This window comes from Chlorocebus sabaeus, chromosome 24 (genome assembly GCF_047675955.1).
Source record: "Chlorocebus sabaeus isolate Y175 chromosome 24, mChlSab1.0.hap1, whole genome shotgun sequence".
Classification (NCBI taxonomy): domain Eukaryota; kingdom Metazoa; phylum Chordata; class Mammalia; order Primates; family Cercopithecidae; genus Chlorocebus; species Chlorocebus sabaeus.
Genome location: NC_132927.1, coordinates 20235244 through 20259391, shown reverse-complemented (window position 1 = coordinate 20259391; position 24148 = coordinate 20235244).

Here is a 24148-nt window from a genome sequence, read left to right as displayed (position 1 = left end):
CTGCCTTGGCTGTGTCCCAAAGAGTCTTGTATGTTGTATTTTGTTCCCATTCGTTTCATAGAACTTCTTGATTTCTGCTTTAATGTCTATCAAATCTATCTGATCTAGTGCTGAGTTCACATCCTGCAAATCTTTATTAATTTTCTACTTCAATCATCTGTCTAGTATTATCAGTGGAATTTTGAAGTCTTCCATTATTATTGTTGGTAGACTTTGAGTGTCCTTTTGAACATCTCTAAGAACTTGATTTATGAATCTTGGTGCTCCAAAGTTAGGTGCATATAGTATAAGACAGGCCTTCTAGTTGAATTGAACCCTTTACAATTATGTAATGTCCTTTGTTTTGTCTTTTTTGATGTTTGTTGGTTTAACAGAGTAGAATGGCCACTCATGGTGTGGAGGGTCCACTGTTCTCTTTGCCTAGTTTCATTCCAGCGGCAGTGTTAGGGCAGGGACAAGACATTAGAGGACTCTGTGCCCACCAGACTTCGACTGCGATGGTGGTACCTCAGGGGAGGCAGAGTGCACTCCCATCAGCAGCAGCAGAAGGGTGGGGTGCACATGCACATGCATGCTGTCAGGGTAGGGAATGCAAAATCCGTCCAGGCACCCATGTGGTAGCAAAGCAAAGTGAGGAGGAGCGGCCTTGGGCCCAGGGAAATTTGTAGGGGAGGGTGAGTGCGAATGGGCTGATCTGTATCCACGGGGCTGACCTGCTGGAGCCCTCTGTGAATCAGGTGTGGTCTACCAGCACAGGAGCTGTCATATGGGTCCCCAGGGGACTGAGTCTGCACTTCAAGCAGGCATCGCCAGGCTGGGGTCCCAAGGAGTCCAGCAGACCAAGAGTTGTTCAGGCCAGACTGGCCCTATCTGATGGGCAAAACTGCCCTGCAGAGTTTAGGTCTGACACTTCCCCTAGGGCTGAATGCTCTCCTATGGGAGCAAGTTGAGCCTAGGAAGATGGCCATCCCTAGCCATGCTCGCTCTGCTACAGGTGCTCCTGCACCAAATTTTTTGGGCTCCACATTGGCAGCATGCTTTCCCCTACCACTTCTCTAAGCAGCTCTCCCTGCAAACTCGAGTGTCCATGGTGGTCAAGCAGTCTCCCCCTGCTGGAATTCCAGAGGCCTTTGGCAAAAGCAGGTTACTCCTTAACAGTTCAACTCAACTTCATCTCTGGAGTTGTTAGGGGCCAGCAAGGAGTTCTTGTGCTGTGCCTGGTAGCCAGGTGCAAAGTTTCCAGCTTCCTTCCCATTCAGCTAGCTCCTATGTTTTCTCTCTGTTCATTCTCAGTGCATTCCCTCTGAAGATCTGTTAGGAGTGCACTAGTTGTCCCAGTCCCTCGGTGGCAGCTGTTCCAACTGGCAGCATCTAGTTGGCCATCTTATCCACATCTTAGTTCTAATTCTTATACATTGCTGATGGACAGCCACTTCGGGAAACAATATATAAACTTCTTTTAAAGCTGTGTACTTACGACGTGACCCAGCAATTTTCTTAGAAGCCCTAAGTACTTACTAAGAGAAATGAAAACTTATTTTCACATAAAAACCTATATGCAAATATTTATTTATGATCACCAAAACAGTAAAAACCAGAAAGGAAAGGCTGCTTTTTTTGTTTTCCAACTTTTGTGTATACACACAATGGAATAATACTTAGTAATTAAAAAAGAACAAACTATGTAGCAATATGCTTGAGTCTCAGTGGCATTTTGCTAAATAAAAGAAACCTAACTCAGAATTCTGCAAAGGGAACCATTCCATTTATATGACATTTTAAGAAGTCAGGGTTATTATAACAGAAAACACATAAGTGGTTGCCAGAGTCTCAGGGAGAAAAGAAAATGGCTATCAAGAAGCATAAAGAAAATTTTTGTGGTTATACATTAATGTTTGCCTTGATTGTGGTTACAAGGTTACACAGGTTTTGCTGAAACTCAGAAAATTGTACAACAAAATTTAGTTTTAGTCTATGTACATTTTAGGTTAATCATAAAGGGGAGTTATAAAAAGAAAGGAATAGAATGAGATCACAAAGAATTCTTTTTACTAAGAAAAGAGAATTGAAGTCCCCTAGAAATTTGTAGATAAAAAAGCAAAATAGCATTTGAAGCATTTCAAAGTGTGCTGCTTTAAAATTCCCATTAGGCAATACTAACTATAATAATTCTTCCAAGTTTATAAAATATTAATTGTGCATAACAATAGTATACAACACAAATCACATCTTATCCAAGAATTTGGAGATCATACAAGTATCAAAAGACTTTATATTTTATTTTTAGTGTTTTTTAATGGAGATCATTTTTGCACATTTCAATATTTATTTTCTCATCCTTTTAATCCCAGAAATAGACAACATTGTCAGAGGTATTTTCTAGCTGAGTTCTAGTTCTAAGGCTATACTTTTCTAATATATTATTAAAAGCAATTTATACAATTTTCTATTCACTCATTTATCCATTGGTAGAATAAAAAAAAATACTCAGTACACGTGGTACATTGTCCAGATTATACCTGGAATTTAAAATTTTTGTTTTCTCACAAACAATGCCACCTTATTGAACAAAAGCAGAGTTGATCACAAGCTGTGGTATTGTTAAATAATAACAAAGAGTACAAAAACCCATTGTATTGGAAGCTGATGGAAAGTGTCATATTATTGAGTTTTAATACTGAAACTGGCATTAGAAATGAACTAATAAACCATCTATGTAAAAAACCAGAAAACCAAGGCCAGCAAGTCCAATATACTTCTTCAAGATGTGCAGCTGAATGATGTCAAAGGCTGAAATCAACCATTTCCCTTCCACATCATCAGTTTATTACCCTTTTTAGTATGATGCATAAATATTTTGGGCAGATTTATTTATTAAAAATATACCATTGTAGTTTGTATTGATACTACTCAGCAAATTATTATTCAAATTGCAAACTAGTAAAATCTGAAGTAGACTTCTAGATTCTGTATTTTATAAGTTTTTAACATCAAGTATAATCTTCATATTGATCTGCATAAAAAATTATGAAGTTAAATTTACAAGTAAACACACCATCCAATATTTATATGTGAACATACAAGACTATACAAATAAAAAGTTAAATTTGTTTTTGGTCTTAAATGGGAAAAGATTTAGTAATTATTAAACAGAAAGTCATATTTACTCTTAGAAATCTGCTATGCTATTTAGCCTTCCCTCCAGTTAATGTTCAACTCTTAAGAGGCCTCAAATTAGCATAGAAAATAGAATTTATGGATTCAATTTATGTTAAAATTGTTTTTTACAAGTTAGTATAGTGAATGGAAGAATATATTTTATTGACATTAAATATTATGCTTTCTGAAGTAATTATGCTTCTTGGGTGCATGTATTTATTTTAATAATTATATTTATTAAATGGAAATAATTGAATTTAAACCTTTTCATATTTAGTACATTTTAAATCATGCTCCTCTTAACCACAATTGTGCTTCAATTCTTTATTTACTTTAGTCAGCTGAAATATAATTTTTATAAAAGATAATTTGGTTATTTCTGAATTACAGCATATTCATAATATTTTGTAGCCTCCTTTACTCAAGATTTTATAGAAATTGCTCTACTATTTTCAGATGTATGTCATATAGATAAAATGTATAATGAGCACGAATTTTATTTTTCCTGTAACTATCTTGATTTTTGTTTTCTTTCTGATATGTAGTTATAGGATTCTTAACTTATAATTCAGACATTTCCCCCAGGACATGTAAGTGTCAGTTTACTTTTTTAAATGGACATTTGTTGAGTATATTGACAGTGCCATAACATTTTCACAAACAAATTTTCATTTTATTCAATTATGCTGATCGTATTTTACCACCTTTCTTCAATGTCTTGCCTGCCTTTTTCCTTCTCCTGGTGAGAATGCTTTTTCAAATTTCCTTCCATGTATTTTTTATTTATCCTTGATGAGTCTGCATATTACAATATTTAATATTAACCTGAATTTTAATTTTTATAGTTTATATTATTTTTCTCTCACTCTCTCCTTTTCTCATCTGTCTGTTGTAGTTTGTTCTTTCAGCCAGGTTTTTAAAAATGATCTTTTCTTTTTATGTTATGTAATGTCACCATTACTTTCATAATTCATGTAGTCTGTGTTTTCTAGTATTTTATGAGAATACAAAAATGATGTTGTTTTACATTTTATTGTTTTCTAGAGTAAATAATCTTCAGTAGAATCAGTGTTATGTTCTTTCTCCTTATTTTTGAGTGCTACAGAATAAATGCAGTGGAAAAATTTTACCAGCCCTAGACTAGATTTTTCTCCCTATACTTCTTTCTAATTTTTCTAGGACAGGTGTAGAGTTTCTGTGAGAATTTCTTCTCAGTGACTGACCTTGCATACTCCTAGCTGCCCATTTCCTATAGTGAATTTCTAGTGTTTCTCAATCATTTTTTGATAGTGTAATTTGAAAGGCTCTCTTATTCTTATAACATGGCCATTTAATGTTGGTAGTGGTATACATTACTTGATAATCTACAGTTATCTATAGTTCTTTCCTGGCTAGAACTTGAGAAGACACTTCCCACTACAGCACTTTCCTTTTGGATATTTAGGAAATTATGGCCCTGAAATCAAGTCACTCTTTTCCTTTATTCTGTCCCAAGCTAGTCTGCAATTCTGGGGATTATAAAATTGGCATGGCTATATGTTCAGAGATATTAACAAGAGAGATATGGAGAGAATAACGCTCCATCTGCTGTGGAAGTCTGCTTTTACACCTTGTGGCAGTGATTCTCAAGCATTTTAGTCTTGGGGTCCTTCACACTCTTACAATAATTTAGGAATTCAAACCATTTTATTATTTGCATTTACTATTTTAGAATTTAAGACTGATACATTTTCATATATCATATGAAATGTTTATGTGTTTAATTTTTAATCTATTCAAAAATATTAGAAAAACAATTTTAACCTAACATATCATTTAACAATAATTATATTTTCCAACAAACAAGAAAATAATTAGAACAGTTGTAGTATTTTGTATTGGCTCATTAGAAAACATCTGTATTTTTATATCCACTTCTTATTCAGCATGTTGCAATATTACACCATGATAGGTTCTGAAAATTTTTACTGCGTATTTGGTGAATGAATGAGAATGGAAAAGGTAAAAAATACATTGTTATTTTTATAAAAATAACTCTGACCGTGAACACTTCCCCCTTTCTGACAAAGCTACTGGGAATACTGTTTGTTTTTGTTTTTGTTTTCAAGTAGCCCTTAGCTTGCTACTGAGCTCTTATTGAAACTAAATGCCTGATTTACAGAGGCTAACTTTCTGGACTGATATTTCCACTTTGGGGTGAATTAATTCACACAGTTGACACCAGTGACCAATAAGGTGGGTAGAAGCTAATAAGTTATGGTTGTAGAACACGAATGGTTTATAGATATCAGTCAACTTGGTTCCAGTGGTATCTTGGCTACACATGATGAAATAAACAAAGTAACACCAACCCTTTGGGAGATTTTTTCCCTCACTCTGTCATCTGAAGCAAATTTGGTCTCTCATTGGGATCTTCATGTCACAGAGGGTCCCGTAAACTTACTGTAGTAATAATGTATTTAACCAAGCTTAAACCAGATGGTGTCCATGGTGCAGTTATGACTGTCTAAACTTAGTGCCAGTTTTTCTGAATTAAAAATGTGTGTGGATGCTTCATGCATTAGGCAGAACCCAAGTGATTATCATTGTTCTGGCTAATACCCCTTGATGAATCTTGTTATAATTTTATTGATTCTTGGGTTTTTATCTATGGTCTAGTCTGACACTTGAAAAATTACAGATAAGAATATCAAAGGAACTCTTGTTTGGAACCTTACACTGAACACAAATCACAGTTGTTGATCTGATCATTTGGGTCAACCATGTAGGTGCCTGGTACAGACCTATTCTCTTATCAGACTATTTGGAATCAAGTTACTGGTTAAGCTTGTACACCCAAAATTGCAAATATTTCTCCGTGGACTCACCTTTATGCAATATTTGACAATGAATCCATCATAGACTGGACACAGAATTAACAGACTCTACATTTTTGATACAGAGACTACCACTGTGTACAGCATTTATGGCTCATGTGAAATTTGATGTTTTGTTTTGTGCTTAAAGAGGACATACCATACCGGGCATGGACCCTACATTATTCTGACAGATTGACTACATTTGATCTTTAAACCAGTATTGGGGTTATCAATGGTGTTTTAATGGCTGTTGATATTTGTTCAGGTTATTATATTGCTATTATAATAGAATCCGCTGGTTCTGGCCACATACTTACACCTCTTGAAACTAACTTGCAGTTTTCAGTTTCCCATAGCATCTTCACTCTGATAATAGTGTGAGTTTAATAACAAATAGCAGCTAGCATTAGGTTGAAAGTCAAGGTGTTTGATAGCTCTTCTGTGCTTTTATCATCCACAGGCTTCTGGTATCACTGAGTATTAGAATGACCTCCTCCAAAATTGACTCAGAAAGATTTCTTGCTTTACCTCCTTCACGTTCTCCTGGTCTGCACACACTAGTAAGGCAATTTGGTCACTGTATGCCATTGCCTCAAGAAAGATATTACCTCTTCTTGAACGATTCTTAGATAATAATCAAGATGAAAGGGATGTAGTGTTGTATAAACCTATGTTGAAAATTTGGGACTCTATCTTAACCTATCTTAACATGATAATGTTTTGGTTTTTTTTTCTCCTATCAGCAACTCAGGGTCAATTGATTGGTATACATTCTGCATGGCAGTGTGTCCAAAAGGATGCTAGATTTAAACATAATTCTTTTTTTTAGCTACCTTGGCCCCCTGTTGAAATAATTTAAGAACAGTGGCCTCTTGGTAGATTATACTGTTTAGTAAGCTACCCTACAGTGGCACATATGCTTACATAGACCAAGGTTTGAGACGTAAGGCTTTAATGCAAATTTTATAAAAATGTTCCTCTCACTAAAACATGTGACTGTTCTGAATAAAATATTTCTGTGCAAGAAGGGAATTATTGAAAAAATGGTGAAATCATAGCTACCAGAATAGGAAGTTCTGATTTGCAGTGGTGAAGGAAAAGCAATACCCCAGACACCTGGAATAGATGAAGACAGTAGGGATAATGCTGTTTTGTTTTCTTTTTCAAGAATCTATGGAAATTTTAGCATGTAGAAGAATTCCCCAGTGCCTGAAGGACACTTTCAATCTGTACCACAGATTGATGCAAGTCCTACTTGGGAGGCCCCAACAATGATAATAAAAAAAATTACTATGTTTGCACAGTTTGCAAACTGTACTATACTTATTTTGTGGAAATTATGTATTAGGCTGATTCTCTCTCAACTATATGAACTGAACTCCTGGAGTGATTATAAGAGAACCACGAGTGTTTAAGGAAACACCTCTAGTAGATTATGTAGCACTAAGATGACTATGGTGATCTCTTCAAATCAAGGCTACCCTTACTTAGATGAACTTTCTGGAAGGAAAAGTAACTTATTTGTATACAACCTATAGACAGTTATCCCTATGAAGGGAGTTATCCAATAAGAAAGTGGTAAAAAAAAATTGTTCTTGACTTCAAATAAAGTCATTAATAACATTACCTCTGCCCTGAAAGACATTCAAGTACACTTCAACTTATTAACCAAGATTATTACAGATACCAAACTCCCCTAGACTTTCCCCTTGTGGACAAGACAGAGTCTTCACAATCACTAAAAAATTTAGCTCTACCTAGATTAATGCTTTAGACCCAGAGGTAAGGTCAGGATAACAATTTATGGAGAAAGCTGCCTGGCTTTCTAAGGTAGACTCTGATGTTTTTAATTTTTTTTTCAGCTGGTGGGTTCTGTTCTCTTGAAAGCAATGTTGATGTCAATAATGCGAGATTGGTCTTGGCCAAATTGAAGAGATGTCCTCCCATCCTTTGTTAGTCACGTTTATCAGAATACAGATGACTTTGTATACTCTTGGGAAAATGCAATAAAACACCAGGTTGGTGTAGGACTGAGGGGTGGATTTTATTACAAGTGCAATCCTCATGAGTCTCTTGTATTTTTGCACAACTTTGTAAGAAAAGGTGTTTGCATTGCAAATACTCTTGAAGGAGACAGTGCCATCCTCTGAAAGATATTGAAATGCCAGGTATGTTTGTAGACCTGAAAGACAGAGATATAGCTCTAGATGGAACTCTGCAGCAATGGGTATGCTGAATGGAATGATGAATGCCTATTATAATTATTTTTTTCAGTTTTCTATGCTCAACAGTTGCCCTCCTATAATAAAACTCACTGCATGTTAAGGTATCACCTGACCCTCTTTCTATCACCGCATGGGAATAGTAGCTGGAAGAACCAGCATGAGGCCATTCTGGCTAGCATTATTGCTGTGAGTAATAAAATGATCTTCTCTTACTCAGAAGTTTTGTGTCTTCTTTCAGCTTCTGTGAAATTGTGGCAGACTCACTTGTTAGCTTGCAGATACATTAAAATCTCAGATCCTTTCCAGTTCTTGACAGTTTATACAAATTACTATAACAGATATTCTTAAATTCAAAACTTTATAATCACAGGACATTTTGTCAATTAGGTTTTTAAAAATTTATTTCCAGGCCGGGCGCGGTGGCTCAAGCCTGTAATCCCAGCACTTTGGGAGGCCGAGACGGGCGGATCACGAGGTCAGGAGATCGAGACCATCCTGGTTAACAAGGTGAAACCCCGTCTCTACTAAAAAAAAAATACGAAAAAACTAGCTGGGCAAGGTGGCGGGTGCCTGTAGTCCCAGCTACTCGGGAAGCTGAGGCAGGAGAATGGCATAAACCCGGGAGGCGGAGCTTGCAGTGAGCTGAGATCCGGCCACCGCACTCCAGCCTGGGTGACAGAGCGAGACTCCATCTCAAAAAAAAAAAAAAGAAAAAAAAATTTATTACCATAAGTTATTGGGGAACAAGTGGTATTTGGTTACATGAGTAAGTTATTTAGTAGTGATTTGTGAGATTTTGGTGCATCCATCACCCAAGCAGTATACACTGCACCCTATTAGTAGTCTTTTATCCCTCACCTTCTCTCCATCCCTTTCCCCTCACTTCCCAGAGTCCATTGTGTCATTCTTATGCCTTTGCATCCCCATACCTTAGCTCCCACTTATGAGTGAGAATACATTATATTTGGTTTTTCACTCCTGAGTTACTTCACTTAGAATAATAGTCTCCAGTCTCATCCAGGTCACTGTGAATGCCACTAATTCATTCCTTTTCATGGCTGAGTGTTTCTTTGTTCTTTTTCCTTTTTTTTTTTTTTTTTTTTTTTTTTTTTTTTTTTTTTTTTGAGACAAAGTCTTACTCTGTTGCCAGGCTGGAGTGCAGTGGTGCGATCTCGGCTCACTGCAACCTCCACCTCCTGGGTTCAAGCAAATCTTCTGCCTCAGCCTCCCGAGTAGCTGAGACTATAGGTTTGTGCCACCACGCCCAGCTAATTTTTGTATTTTTAGTAGAGACGGGATTTCACCATGATAGCCAAGATGGTCTCAATCTCTTGACCTCCTGATCTGCCCACCTCAGCCTCCCAATGTGCTGGGATTACAGGTGTGAGAGCCACTGCACCCGGCCAGCACAGTTTCTTTATCCACTTGTTGATTGATGGGCATTTGGTGTTGATTCCAAGTTTTGCAATTGAGAATTGTGCTGCTATAAATATGCGTATGCAAGTATCTTTTTTGTATAATGACTTTTCTTCCTGTATAGATAACCAGTAGTAGGATTGCTGGATCAAATGGTAGATCTACTTTAAGTTCTTTAAGGAATCTCTACAGTTTTCCATAGTAGTTGTACTAGTTTACATTCTCGCCAGCAATGTAGAAATGTTCCCCATTCACTGCATCCACACCAACATCTGCTATTTTCTGATTTTGTTATGGCCATTCTTGCAGGAGTAAAGTAGGTTCACATTTTTTCATTGTTCTTTGGTCATTTGTGTGTCTTTTTTTGAGCATTGTCTTTTCTTGTCCTGAGCCCATGTCTGGATGGGATTGTTTGTTTTTTTCTTGTTGGTTTGTTTGAGTTCATTGTAGATTCTGGATATTAGTCCTTTGTCAGATGTAGTGATTGTAAAGCTGTTTTCCCCACTATGTGGCTTGTTGGTTTACTCTGCTGACTGTTCCTTTTGCTGTGCAAATCTCTTTAGTTTAATTAAGTCCCAGCAATTTATCTTTGTTTTTATTCCGTTTGCTTTTGGATTCTTGGTCATGAACTTCTTGCCTAAGCCAATGTCTAGAAGGGTTTTTCCAATATTATCTTCCATAATTTTTATATTTTCAGTTCTTAGATTTCAGTCCTTAATCTATGTTGAGTTAATTTTTGTATAAGGTGAAAGATGAGGATGGTTTCATTCTCTTACCTGTGGCTAGCCAATTATCCTGATACCGTCTATTGAAAAGTGTGTTCTTTCTCCACTTTATGTTTTTAATTGCTTTGGTGAAGTTCAGTTGGCTGTATATGGGTTTATTTCTGTGTTCTCTGTTCTGTACCATTGGTCTATATACCTGTTTTAATACCAGTACCATGCTGTATGGGTGATTATGACCTTATAGTATAGTTCAAAATCAGGTAATGTTATGCCTCCAGATTTGTTTTTGTTTTTGTTGTTTTTGTTTGTGTTTTTTGCTTAGTCTTTCTTTGGGTATGCCAACTCTTTTTAGGTTCCATATGATCTTTAGGATTGTGCTTTTCTAATTCTGTGAAGAATGATGGTGGTGTTTGATGGGAATTGCAGTGAATTTGTAGAATACTTTTGGCAATATGGTTGTATTAACAATATTGATTCTACCCATCAATGAGCATGGGATGTGTTTCCATTTGTTTGTGTCATCCATGATTTCTTTCAGCAGTGTTTTGTAGTTCTCCTTGGAGAGGTCTTTCACCTCTTTGGTTGGGTATATGCCTCAATATTTGATTTTATTTGCAGCTATTGTAAAAGGGGCTGAGTTTGTAATTTGATTCTCAACTTGGTCACTGCTGGTGTATAGAAGAGCTACTAATTTGTGTACATTTATGTTGTATCCAGTGACTTTGCTGAATTTTTTTTTATCAGTTCTAGGAGCTTTCTGGAGCAGCCTTTATGGTTTTCCAAGTAAATGATCATATTGTCAGCAAACAGTGACAATTTGACTTTCTCTTTACCAATTTGGATGGCCTTTATTTATTTCTCTTGTCTGATTCCTCTGGCTAGGACTTCTAGTACTATGTTGAAAAGGAGTGGTGAGAGTGGGAATCGTTGTCTTGCTCCAGTTTTCAGAGGGAATGCTTTCAACTTTCTCCATTTAGTATTATGTTGGCTGTGGGTTTGTCATAGATGGCTTTTATTATGTTGAGGTGTGTCCCTTGTATGCCGATTTTGCTGAGAGTTTTAATCATAAAAGGGTGCTGAATTTTGTTGAATGCTTTTTCTGCATCTATTGAGATAATCATGTGATTTTTTGTTTTTAATTATGTTTATGTGGTTTATCACATTTATTGACTTGCATATGTTAAACCACCTCTGCATCCCTGGTATGAAGCTGACTTGATCATGTTGAATTATCTTTATGATATGTTGTTGGATTTGGTTAGCTAGTACTTTGTTAAGAATTTTAACATCTATGTTCATTAGGGATATTGTTCTGTAGACTTCTTTTTGGTTATGTCCTTTCCTGGTTTTGGTATTAGGGTGATACTGGCTTCATAGTATGATTTAGGGAGGGTTCCCTATTTCTCTATCTTGTGGAATAGTGTCAATAGGATTGGTACCAATTCTTCTTTGAATGTCTGGTAGAATTCTGTGAATCCAACTGGTACTGCACTTTTTTGTTGGTAATTTTTTAATTATTATTTCAATCTCACTGCTTGTTATTGGACTGTTCAGGTTATCTAATTCTTCCTGATTTAAGCTGGGAGCATTGTATCTCTCCAGGAATTTATCCATCTCCTCTAGGTTTTCTAGTTTATATGTGTAAGGATGTTCACAGTAGCCTTGAATATTTTTGTATTTCTGTGGTATCTGTTGTAATATTTCCTGTTTCCTTTCTTATTGAGCTCTTAGCTTTGATGGTTTAATGCTCTACTTTTGTGCTGGTTGGCTTCTTGCCAGGACATGGCACTTTCCAGAGGGCATCAGCTGTGGTAGCATGGGGAGAAACAGGTGGTAGGCAGGGCCCTAGAGCTCCCAAGAGTATATGCCCTTTGTCTTCAGTTAACAGGGTAGGTAAGGAAGGACCATGTCGTGGGGCCATGGATAGGTGTGTCTGAGCTCAGACTCTCTTTGGGCGGGTCTTACTGTGGCTGTTGTGGGGGATGGGGGTGAGGTTCCCAGGTCAACAGAGTTATGTTCCTAGGAGGATTATGACTTTGTTTGTTTACTGTGCCATTCAGGTTATCAGGCAAGTGGAGAAAAGTCAGCAGTTATAAGCCTCACACAGCTCCCATGCAATTGGAAGGGCTGGTCTTACTCTCACCATGCTCACCCCAACAACACTGAGTCTATTTCCTGTCTGTGGACAAGCAGGGCTGAGAACTTGCCCCAGGCTACCCGCCTCCAAGCTGTAAAAGCAAATACAGCTTTTCTTCTTTCCTGGACTGTGTAATCTGCACACCCCTTCTTTTGAGTTCTGGTCAGGAGGCTTCTGGGTCAGTTCAAATTGCTACAAAGTTCAGCTGGAGACTTCCTTCTACCTGTGGCCTTTTCCAAGCACCTCTGGTCACCCTCCCAAAGGACCTTTGTAAGGCCAGGCAAAAATGGCTTACTAGGGGACCCAGTGAGCTCCCAGGGCTTTTCCCACTGCTTCCTCTTCCCTTGTATTTTGCTTGGCTCTCTAAATCGACTCAGCTCCAGGTAAGATCGAAATCTCCTGTAATCTAGGCCTTCAGTTTCCCCAGTGGGGGTGTGTGTTCCGTGGGGGCGGATAATCTCCCTTTCCCACTTCCACAGTTTGGGCACTCACAGTATTAGGGTGTGTCTCCTGGGTCCTGCAGGAGCAATCTGCTTCCTTCAGGGGTCTATGGGTCTTTTCAGCTTTCCTGAAGTCATTTTCTACAGGATTTATTCCAGTTGTTCTGGAGCAAAAATGCACAGTGCAAGCCTCCACACACTCCTCTGTCCTTCCGAGTTGGAGCTGCAATCTTGTCTTACTTCTAGTCCACCATGATCTACTGCCCTCTAGGTTTTCTTTTTTTAAAATTTTAATTTTTTTGTGTACACTATTTACCTTTCAAGATATTCAAGCTGATACTTGGATTTAATAAGGATTTGAAGTAATGGATTTACCTTTCTCATGTTTCTGGACTTCTCCCAAAAAGTTGACTTTATTTATCCATTACAAAAATTGCACAGAGAGATGAAGTTATGGCAGAACAAAGAAGAGGAAAACAGAATGAAGAAGACTGAATCTGACTTTTGACCCAAGTCTTGGGGAAGTGAGATCAGATCATAATATAGCAGGAGGCTTTGGATCTATCCTGTAGGGGTAAAATAGATTGTTTTCAGCTTGGCGGGAGGAAACCTTAAGAAGGAAGGCCTGTGAACATCAAGAAAAGAACATGTGGCTTGTAAAAGAGGTCAAAGAGATTTTAATTCTCTGAGGGAATTACCTCTGTTTTACTTGCTATTTACTATTTATTAGGGCCTAGTCTCCACAAAGTTAGATATCATCTGGCAGATTTTTTTCCAGTACAAAAAATAACCCCAATGTATATGTTTTATTGTAATTTTGCCCATAATAAGTGAATATATCTGCTCTTAGAATGTTTCCCCAATATTTCCATTCTCTATCTGATGATCCTAGTGGATGAGAAAATTGAGACTGGAAAATCTTACTCTCCACTAGCTGGAGAAGATGAGTTAATGATACTGCCCACCCATACTGTCCCCTTCTATGGGACAGACACCTTTATCTCAAGCTTCTCCATGTTAACACCACCACATCACACCCTAGCTTTAGGGGCAAAGCCTGCAACTATCAAGTTCTGTTTATGGCTGAATAGGTTTAAGTGTTTAGCTTTTATTTGGGTAGAGGGGAGTATAGGAGTTATTACTGGCTTCAGCTAATCAGGTTAGTTTAATTGTTTCATATTTGTGCATCTATCTGATTGTTTCGGAATCTGGGAAGGAGATAGAGATTAAGAAAAAATTGTTAAAAACTTAGATATCTGGCAACAGGATGGTGTATGTCTTCTGCAAGTTCAGTAGCATTGTATAATTGGCTTACCCAGGAGATTTTTATCCTCTTAGTGATAAACCTCTGTTTTACCTGTTATTTGCCATTTATTAAGACCCAGTTCTCCATGACATTAGATGTTAACTTCTAGGGTTTTCTGTTCAACAGAAAAAAAAAAATTGCAATGTTTATGGCTTGCATTAGCTTGTTCTGTATCTAACCTATCAATCTCATTGCAACATTCTTCATCAGCATTGATAAATACTGTTTCATAAATGTGTGCTGAACCTGTTTTAACATCTCAATAGTTCTCATAGTAATGAGTTAAAGAATTGTGTGTAAACACAACAAATGTATTTTAAAGTGGTGCGGCATCCCCTTCATAACTCCTTCCTGGGTGAGTCTTGGAGTACTTTAGTTTGAAAACAGTGATAGTGGTTTAGGTATGAGCTCTCACAGGGAAAATTTTGTATTTTACAGAGTGTTTTCTGTAATAACAGTCAGAAATAACAGTCATGATAAGAATTATGAGCTCTAGAATGAAATAAAAAATGGTGAAGACATTTCTTATGTTAGCATTTTAAGGCCTTTGAAAGATAATTTAGTACCCAAAATAACCATGCCTAGGGCCAGTCCTACATTAACAAGGAAAAAGAAAATAAAATTTACACATAGCTTATGAATTTTCTCTTGTGAGTGAATGGTTGCATGCATTCAGGGATAGAATCAATAAAAGGCTAGAAATTGAAATACCCTAATGTTTAAAGAAAAAGATCCTAAGTAGATATCTTTAGGTTAAGAGAGCATTTTAGTGGTTGCGCAATGCTTAGGAAAGTCAAGAAATATTTGTGGGCTTAGATTTAAAACTAAAACTCTTATAGATATGAACTTAATTCAGGTTTAAGACAATATATGAGAGATGAAGAGAGGGGGACCGTGTAGGTATTTGGAGTGGGGATAAAAAGAAAGACAGTAAGAAACAAGGAGTAACAAAGAAATAGACCAGGTCCGTGGCTTACACCTGTAAACCCAGCACTTTGGGAGGTTGAGGCGTGCGGATCATGAGGTCAGGAGATCGAGACCATCCTGGCCAACGTAGTAAAACCCTGTCTCTACTAAAAATATAAAAATTAGCTGGTTATGATAATGCATGCCTGTATTCCCAGCTACTCAGGAGGCTGAAGCAGGAGAATCACTTGAACCCAGGAGGCGGAGGTTGCAGTGAGCCGAGATTGTGCCACCGCGCTCCAGTCTGCTAACAGAGCGAGACTTTGTCTCAAAAAATAAAAGAGCAGACACAGAAGTAAGCTATACACAGCCAGCTAGAAGATTGCATGGTGAGAACTTTTAAGACATAGACAAGTGATACTCAATTTTAAGTTAGAGCCTGTACTATGCACTGCTTTAATCCTCTGGAGTTACAGCAAACAAGAATAACAGACAAAAATTGAATTCACTTGAAAAATAAAGAAGGAAAAGAAGAAAAGAGGTAAAATTGTTAAAATTGTTTGGAAAAATAATGCATTTAATTTTTTTTTTTTTTTTTTTTTTTTTTTTTTTGAGATGGAGTCTTGCTCTGTTGCCCAGGTTGGAGTGCAGTGGTGTAACCTTGGGTCACTGCAAGATTTGCCTTCCAGGTTCAAGCAATTCTCGTGCTTCGGCCTTCCAAGCAGCTGGGACTACAGATGCACGCCACCATGCCTGGCTAATTTTTGTATTTTTAGTAGAGATAGGGTTTCTCCGTGTTTGCCAGGCTGGTCTCAAACTCCTGACCTCAAGTGATCTGCCTACCTAGGCCTCCCAAAGTGCTGGGATTACAGGCATGAGCCACTGCACCCAGCCAAGATAATGCATTTTTAAAGAAGTATTACCAAAATGCAGATGTAGAATGCTATTGAAACGGAACATGGAGCCTAATATGTCTGGGAGAAACTTACGTTTCCTGAGAATCCCTGTATGCAGGATAAGAAATTGCTCCCTGTCTCTTGCAGGATGCTTCAAATGAACTGCAGACGTCAACCTTAGTATTAATGAAAGAGTGATCACAATATTCTGAAGAACACAAGTCATATATCTTCTAATAAAGATTTAGGATTTAAGCCAATTTGGTGAATATAAATTTGAAAATTTCCCCTTTAATGTTATTAATTTTTACTGGCCATTTATACTTATCAGTTTTGTGTCAACTGAAATATCTGTTTTGCAGTGTTTCTTTGATCTCAATAATGATGTAGAATTTTTTTTCTCAGTCGCTTTGCAAACCAGGGACCTACAGCCAATGATTCCCTGCCTGGGCCCCACTCTGCCATGCTGGCATGCCCCAGCTCACCTTTGTTATAGCTTGTACCCATGTTTAATGGTTCCTGAGCTCTTGTACCACACACAAGAAGAATGAGAATATGCTGGACACAAGATTGGTCCCCTTACCCGAAGATGGGAAAGCAGCCCCTTGTCGCTGGATCTGGGGCCTTTTATGGACGCAGAAGAGGGAGTGTGTACTGATTGGCTTATTGGTATGCAGAAAAGGTTAAAGTGAAGACACCACCCAAGGTTGGGCACGACAATGTAGAAAACCAATTAGGAAAGGGTAGGTATATGTAAAATAGATGAACAGTGGGGATGAATCAGAGGAAAGAGGCAAATAAGAAGACAAGGTCTCAATCTGATCAGAGGATTTAACTCGTAGCTTGGTTTTCAGGCTTTAAACTGTCTTCAGCTTGGAGGTGGGGTTTCACCAGGGACCCGCCCCTGTCCGCCTAGCCATTCAGCTGTCTCCTGTCACTCTCAATAAGACTCTGAGGCATAAGATTTATATTAGTGGTAAATATATAAAACAACTTAATATTTTTAGAAATTAATACTCATTCCTTTATAAATAAATTAATCCATGTTTATCTTATTTGTCTAGAGAGATGTGAGTTTAGCATAATTAATATCCTGTATTTGAGGATAATTTATTATTTCTCTGGGCACTATTATGCTTATATCTATTCTCTAGAAAAGCTTACTGCTATCACAGGCAAAAAGACTATTGTGCAATTTATTTAAAAAGATAGACTGTCTGGTTAAACTAAACTCTTTTTAAAAGTTCTGTTCTTCAGTGAAATCCATTAGTATTCTTATTTGAATGAATGTGACAAGTCCAGAGCTTAACAATACACAGTGCAAAGTGCTCTCACCTTTAATCTACATGAGTAGTAAGATCAGAGGGAAAAAAACTCCTTTAGCTTTTGTGAATTCTTCTGAAATGACTTCTTCTTGCATTACAATGTGAAATTGAATTCAACATTTAATCCCATTTCATATACACGCACAAAAAAAACATGCACACACACATGATGCTATATAAAAGGAATATAATGCAGTGAGACAAATGATGGAGAACTTCAATGAAAATTTGAACTTCCCACTACTGTTTTTGTTTTTACAATTTAAAAAGAACTTTAATTATCATTGTCTTATCCTCATTCGTTAAAGAAGCAGTTATTGGTGCATACTCCAGTGGACACTGCATTAATACTAGAGATAAAGAGATGAGTAACAGAGTTTCTACATTTGAGATGTGTACCGTCTAATGAGTGTCTAAGGGTATCCCCCTTTTGCAGAGAGAGAAACTAAAACTAAATGCTGGTGAGGCCTAAATGTCTTATACTCACTTAGATTCCAGGAGATAGAGACAGGACTTGCTTCAGTTCTTGGTCAGAGATTCTTCTAGTCGTAGATCAATGATTCTCTCTCTCTCTTTTTCAAATGTCAATAGCCTTTGGAGTACAAGTAGTTTCTGGTTACACGGATGGATTATACAGTGGTGAATTCTGAGATTTCAGTGTACCCATCATCTGAGCAGTGTACACTGCACCCAATATGTAGTCTTTTATTCTTCATCCCACCTCTCAACTTCCTCCACCCAATTTTCCAAAGTCCATTATATCCCTTCATATGTCTTTGAGTCCTCACAGCTTAGCTCCCACTTATAAGTGAGACCATACGATGTTTAGTTTTCCATTCCTGGGTTACTTCACTTAGAATAATGGCCTCCAGCTCCATCCTAGTGGCTTCAAAAGACACTATTTTGTTCTTTTTTTCATGACTGAGTTGTATTCCATGGTGTATATGTACCATATTTTCTTTATCCACTCATTGGTCGGTGGGCACTTAGGTTGGTTCCAAATCTTTGCAATTATGAATTGTGCTGCTGTAAACATGCATGTATTTGTGTCTTTTTGACATAATGACTTCTTTTCCTTTGGGTGGATAACCTGTCATGGGATACCCTGTTGTGGAATTGCTGGATTGAATGGTAGATCTACTTTAAATCTTTACATTTTTTTAAGGAATGTTCATACTGTTTTGCATAGAGATTGCATGAATTTACATTCTCACTGGCAGTGTTCCCTTTCACCACATCCACACCAACATCTATTGTTTTTTGACTTTTGAATTATGGCCATTCTTGCACAAGTAAGGTGGTAACTCATTGCGGTTTTTATTTATATTTTATTGATGACTAATGATGTTGAGCATTTGTTATGTTTGTTGGCCATTTGTATATCTTCTTTTGAGACATGTCTATTCATGCCTTTTATTCACTTTTGATTGCACTATTTATATTTTCTTGCTGATTTGATTGAATTCCTTGTAGATTCTGGATAGTACTCCTTCATCAGAGGCACAGTTTGTAAATATTTTCTACCATTCTATAGGTTATCTGTTTACTCTGCTGATTATTTCTTTTGCTGTGCAGAAGCATTTCAGCTTAATTAGGTGAATTATTTTGTTTTTTTTTTTTTTGCATTTGCTTTTGGGTTCTTAATAATTATTTGATCTATCTTGAGGTGATTTTTGTACAAAGTGAGAGATAGGGATCCAGTTTCATTCTTGTACATGTGGCTTGCCAGTTTTCCTGGCAGCATTTATTGAATAGTGTGTCCATTCCCCAGTATATGTTTTTGTATGCTTTGTTGAAGATCAGTTGACTGTAAGTATTTGGCTTTATTTCTGGGATCTCTATTCTGTTCCATTGGCCTACATGCCTATTTTATTTTTTCCATTTGAAAACACAGATTATTTCTTACTAGGCAAGTACTATGATTACTTTCATAGTAATAATAGATGACACAAACAAATAGAAACAAATTTGTAGTTTTCCTTGCAGAGATCTTTTACCTCCTTGGTTAAGCATGTATCTAGGTAACCTAGTTTTTTTTTTTTTTTTTTTTTTTTTTTTTTTTTTTTTTTTTAATAGCTGTTGTAAAGGGAATTGAGTTCTTGATTTGATTCTCAGCTTAGTTGTTGTTGATGTATAGCAGTGCTACTGATTTCTGTACATTCATTTTGTAAACTGGGACTTTACTGAATTAATTTATCAGATCTAGAAGCTCTTTGGATGAGTCTTTAGGGTTTTCCAGGTATACAGTTGTATCATCAGTGAACAGCAGTAGTTTGACTTCCTCTTTTCTAATTTGAATGCCCTTTATTTTTTGCTCTTGAATGATTGCTCTGTCTAGGACTTCCAGTACTATATTGAATAAATGTGGTGAAAGTGGACATCCTTGTCTTGTTCCAGTTATCATGGGGAATGCTTTCAAGTTTTCTACAATCAGTATGATGGCTGTGTGTTTGTCATATATGGTTTGATTATTTTGAAGTAAATCCCTTCTATGCCTAGTTTGTTGAGGGTTTTCATCATAAAGGGATTCTGGATTTAATCAAATGTTTTTCTGCACCTAATTGAGATAATCATATGTTTTTTAAAAAATTATGGTTTATGTGATGTATCACATTTACTGACCTGTGTATGTTAAATAATCCCAGCATCCCTGGGGTGAAACCCACTTGATAATGATGCATTATCCTTTTGATATGCTATTGGATTTGGTTAGGTAGTATTTTATTGAGGATTTTTGAATCTATGTTCATCAAGGTTATTGGTCTGTAGTTTTCTTTTTCTGTTATGTCTTTTCCTGGTTTTGGTGTTAAGCTAATATTGGTTTCATAGGATAATTCAGAGAGGATTCCTTGTTTATATTTTGGAATAGTTTCAGTAGAATTGCTACCAATTCTTCTTTGAATGTCTGGTAGATTTCAGATGTATATCCATCTGGCCCTGTACTTGTGTTTTGTAGGCATTTTTAAATTACTGATTCAATATTACTCTTTTTTATTGGTCTGTTTGGGGTTTCTATGTCTTCCTGATTTAATCTTGTAGGGTTGTATTTTTCCAGGAATTTATCTATTTCCTATGGATTTTTCTAGATTCTGTGACTAGAGGTGCTCATAGTAGTCTCAAATAATCTTTTGTATTTCTGTGGAATTGGTTGTAGTGTTTCCAGTTTTATTTCTAATTGAGCTTATTTGGCTCTTCTCTCTTCTTTCCTTGGTTAATATCACTAATGATCTATCAATTTTGTTCATCTTTTCAAAGAACCGGGTTTTTATTTTATTTATCTTTTGTATTATTTTGTTCCAATTATATTTACTTCTTTGATGTTCATTTGTATTTTCTTCTGCTGACTTTAGGTTTGGTTTGTTATTGTTTTTCCAGTTCTTTGAAGTATAGCATTAGGTTGTCAATTTGTGCTCTTTCAGACTTCTTAATGTAGACATTTAACACTATGAACTTTCCTCTTACCATTACTTTTTCTGCTTTCCAGAGGTCTTGATAACTTGTGAAACTATTATCATTAATTTAAAAGTATTTTTACATTTCTGCCTTGATTTCATCGTTAACGCCAAAATTATTCAACACCAGATAATTTAATTTTTATTTATTTGTGTAGTTTTGAGGGGTTCGCTTGAATTGATAACCAGTTTTCTTCAGTTGTTGTCTGAAAGGTACTTGATATAATTTCACTTTTCCTAAATTTATTGAAACTTGTTTTGTGGCCTATCATATTTTCTATCTTGGAGACTGTTGCACGTGCTGATGAAATAAACACATATTCTGCAGATGTTCTGTAAATATTCTGTAAATATCTGTTAAGTCCATTTGTTCTAGAGTATAGTTTAAGTCATTGTTTCTTTGTTGACTTTCTGTCTTGATGACCTGTTTCGTGCTGTCAGTAGATTATTATTTTGTTGCTCTGTATTTCATTTCTTTGGTCTGGTAGAAATTGTTCTATAAATCTAGGAGGTCAAGTGTTTGGTGCATATAATTTTAAGATTGTAATATCTTCTTGTTGGATTGATCATTTTATCATTATATAATAGCCTTCTCTTTCTTTTTTTATTGTTGTTGCTTTAAAGTCTGTTTTGTCTGATGTAAGAATAGCTACTCTTGCTTGCCTTTGGTTTCCATTTGTGTGCCTTTTTTCACCACTTTACCTAAGTTTATATGAATTCTTTGGTGAATTTCTTAAAGACAGAAGATATTCGGTTGGTGGTTTCATTAATTCCACCATTCTGTATCTCTTAAGTGGAACATTTAGGCCATTTACATTCAATGTTAATATTGAGATATGAGGTACTATTCTATTTATCATAATAGTTGTTACATAGATATTTTGTCTTTTCCATTATGTTATTGTTTTAGAGGTCCTATGAGTCTTGTGCTTTCAAGAAGTTCTATTTTGTGCACATCGACCTTTTGTTTCAAGATTTAGAACTCCTATTTGCATTCCTTGTAGTGCTGGTTTGATAGTGGCAAATTTCCTCAGCATTTGTTAGTCTGAAATAGAACTTATTTCTCCTTCATTCATGAAGGATACATAGTTAGCTTTGCGAATACAAAATTTTTGACTGCCAGGTATTCTGTTTAAAGAGGCTAAAGATAGGGCCCCAATCTCTTCTAGCTTGTAATGTTTCTTCTGAGAAGTATGCTGTTAGTTTGATAGGAGCTTTTTTTTTTATAGATTACCTGATGCTTTTGTGTTACAGCTCTTAGAATTATTTCCTTCATGTTAAGTTTAGGTAGCCTGATGTCTAGATGGCTTGGTAATAATATTTTTGCAATGAATTTTCCAGGAGTTCTTTCAGTTTCTTGTATTAGGATATCTAAATCTCTAGCAAGGGCAAAGGAGTTTTCCTCAATTATTTACATAAATAAGTTTTCCAAACTTTTAGCCTTCTTTTTTCCCTCAGTAACACTGATTATTTTTGGGTTTGGTTATTTTACATAATCACATATTTCTTGGAGACTTTGCTCATTTGTTTTGATTATTTTTTCTTTATCTTTGTATGATTGGGTTAGTTCAAAAGGCTTGTCTTATGCTCTGAAATTCTTTATTCTACTTGTTCTAGTCTACTGTTCAAACTTTCCATTGAATTTTGTATTTACCTAAATGTGTCTTTCATTTCCAGCAGTTCTGATTTTTGTTTGTTTGTTTATTTGTTTTCATATCTCTCTGAATTTTTTTTTTTTTTTTACTTATCTCCTGAACTGGTTTTTTAAAAATATTTTTAATGTGGTTTTTCACCTTTCTCTGATATTTTCCTGGAGTTGCTGAATAAGCTACCTCCTAAATTCTTTATCTAGTACTTCAAAGGTTTTATCTTGGTTTGGATTCATTGCTGGGGAACTTGTGTGATCTTTTGAAGGTGTTATAGAACCCTATTTTGTCATATTACCAGAATTACTTTTCTGATTCCTTCTCATTTGCATAGACTATTTCTTCTAATTGCTCTTGAATTTATTTTTTATTTGGCTATTTTTGTTAATTTCTTTTTTTTCCTTTTTAAGGATGTGACTTTAATGTTTATACTTTTTATAGTCTAATTTGGTTTTCGGTGCTTTTTGCTGTGAAACTCTATATGAGTTCCTTGGTTATAGAGAGTATCTGTATGATGGGTTTCTCAGATGCTGGGTTTAGTAGTTACCTATTTGGTATGTGGGCAAGTTCACTATATCCTCTGGGGTTGGGTTGACAGAGGTCTCTTGAAGCTTATCCTATTCTTCTGTTGTATTCACATTTTATTTATTTAATTTTTGCCCAATATTTTATTTACTGAGTTAATAGTTTAGGCTTTAGGCCAAGAAGGGAGGTATCTCTGGGTCAGAACTGGTTGTAGCTAAAGCAGGTGGGTAGATGCAATACCCAATGGTGGGCAGAGGTCCAAGCCTTGATGAAAGTGGCTGAGCAAGCTCCCAATTAGATGCACTGAGGTCTTACCAGGGTAAAGGATGAAAGCTACTTCAGCTCTTCTGCAAGGCCAGAAGGAAAGCTATCCATCTCCTAGCCTCACTCCTGTCCCAGTGTTTTGGCTATTCAGATCAAACAGGCACCTGATTTTGTCTGTAGGAATGTTGCTGTTCCAACTGGAAAGGAATTGTGAGTCTGCCTCCTGTGCAAGTCTGAACTCAGGAGGTACTCCTCCTGTGGAAAAGCAATCTCCCTGAAGTGTTCCAGAAAAGATGCCTATAGGCTCACCCACACCGAGCTCTTGTGAGAGAAGCCCCAGTTGTGTCTGTATTGGTGGGTGAGGGGGCAAAGGAAGACTCCTTCTTCAAGACTGTTCACCAGCATCAAGGCTGCCTCACTGATAGGGTAGAGGTGCAGACTTTTCCTGCTGAACCCAGCACTGCAGTTGTGTCTCTGCTAAAAGAAACTTGCCACCAGCAGAAAGATCTGGGACACAAGACCTGCCATCCAGATGCTTTTGTCCTATGGGGTGTTCTCTTGATATAGTGCTCTCCCCTTTCCCATAGGAGTAGGAGTTCCTGAGAGCCAGACTATAGTGGCTGCTATTGCTTTTCTGGTTTTAGCCACTCAGTGAGGTTGCCACACTCCAAGCTGATACTGGGGAATGTCTGCAAGGGATCTGGTGATGTGACCTGTCCTCAAGTTTCTGAGCAGCAGGTACTAGCATCAGTTCTGATGGGAGTGGCAGGGGAGTAATATAGACTCTGGTAGATTCCTTGGTTGTAGATAGACTTAGTGTGCTAGCTTTCTTAAATGTTGGCTATAATAGTAGTTTACTTGTCATGTG